Raw genomic sequence first — 2,110 nt, forward strand, 5'->3', positions numbered from 1 at the left:
CTCCACACGGCAAGATACTGGGCTCCAGTTTGGGTGGGTAACTTGCCAGCATCAACTCTTCTCTGTCCCATCAAAAGGAAAGCTGCCAACCGCCTGTGTCTGTCAAGATCTCTGGGAACCGTGGCAAAGGCAGAGAAATTAATTGCTCGATCTCCTTTCCCTCTCCCTCCCCCGCCCCCTTTCTCTCTCTCTCCTTTGTCAGCCAGCATTTCATTATTGTGACCAAAACACATGACAAGAACAACTTCAAGGAAGAGAAGTTTCTTTTAGTTCATGGTTTCAGAGATCTCAGTCCATGGTCAGGGACTCCCTTACTCTAGGCCTGTGTTGGCAGAACCTCAGGGCAGAAGGGCGGGGCAGAGGGAATGGGTTCTGTTCCTGGTGGCCAGGAAGCAGGGGTTGGGGTGAACCATTCCAGGGCTTGCTCCACCAGCCTGCTTCCTCCAGCTAGGCCCACCTGCCATGGTCGTTCAGCTATTGACAGATTAAGAGATTGACCCATGGATGAGGCTAGGTCCCTCAAGATCCAGTCTTGCCTAAGAGCCCTGCCTCTCAATCTTGCTGCACTGGGGACCCTGCTTTCCACATGAGAATTTGGGGGGACCTTCCACATCAAGAGCATCTCTCTCCCCCATCTGTCAATCTATCTCGGTGACAAGGAGATGACTTGATGACTTGATGAGCAGATGACTCTGTAATGATTCCCTGCAGAGAATGAAAAATCAAATTAACAAAGAATGAATGAATGAGAGAGGAAGGAAAGAGGATATGTTATTTACTCACATACTTCATTTCATACTCCGTCTTTGTCATTTACTTCAGTGCTCAGTTAAACACCTCTGCAGACTCAAATAATATCTTGCCTTTGGCAAATAGTAAGTACGTTTATAAACAATACTTCACAGCATTTGGGCTTATTACTATTTATGAATTTCTGGTACTATGCTTAAAAGGCAATTTATTAATCTCAAAAAGAATGATGAATCGTGCATTCCGATGTCATACCCATGCCAGCTGTGGCTCCCATCTGGGTCATTGAAGTGGATCTGCTTTGTCTTGCCTGGTTTTTTCCCTTTCACATACTCACCACAGGGACACACTTGCTCCTTGCTCTGCTGAGAAAGTGACTATTAGTCCTGAGAGGCCCTTGGAGGCTGCCCTCTCCTCCCCCCATCTACCTCTGAACACCTCATTGTGTAGCAGGCACAAGATCTGAGTGAGATTAACCTCTTACCTCCATTGTGATTTGGGACCCCAAAGTTTTTGAAGAAAACCCCCTTCTCCTCACCAGAGTAATTTGTCCAATTAGATTAAAATTCAGGACGTCCAACTGTTTGGGAAAGGAGAAGCTCTCCTGCTCTGAATGGAGAATGGAGTAGTACGTGGCTGTGAAGCCCCCAAATTCCCAGTCAAGTCACTCTGACAATGCGGTAGACCCACAACACAACTGTGGTAGTAGGAGCAAATGTGACTCCATTTTGTTTTATGACTTCATCCTGTAAACAACCATGCCAAGTAGAAGAGTCATGACTGGGGCAAGATGTTCTTTTCCTTTTGCTATAGAAACCTTTAAGAACACGGAACTACCTCATGGGACATGGTTTCTGTAACTAGGGTAAAGGGGCTCTGTTTCTGTAACTGGGGTGACTGGGCTAACTGTGATTGGTTAGGCTTCCCTCCGCTTGACTGCACTGTCCCACTTCTGTAACCTGCTTGCTTGCATTGGCTAGACCCCCTGAACATCCCTTTTGCGGTTTTCAGGCTTATGAGTGCCCTTGCAATTGTTCGGGGCTGATCAGGGGAACAGCTTTATGTTCTGGTCAGCCACCACCGGTGTGCTTCAATAAAGGCTTGACTCGATTATACGTGAGTGGTCTGGAAGTCAGTTTATGAAACCCTGGGACGAAGCTTTAACTATAACACAACAAAGCAGAAAGGACATCAGAGAAGTGGAGCCAGAGCCCCCGTCAGATTCTCCTGAAGGCCTGACTCTCTACCCCTAGGCACTTTAGCTGTGTTAGCCACTGTTTGTTGTGACCAGTTTGCTCTTTTCCTTTCTGCTGAGGGCCATTACCAAGTAGGAATGACGCATTCGAAATTTCCTTGCCAG

Source organism: Spermophilus citellus (assembly GCF_964194105.1).
Source record: "Spermophilus citellus genome assembly, chromosome: 7".
Classification (NCBI taxonomy): Eukaryota; Metazoa; Chordata; class Mammalia; order Rodentia; family Sciuridae; genus Spermophilus; species Spermophilus citellus.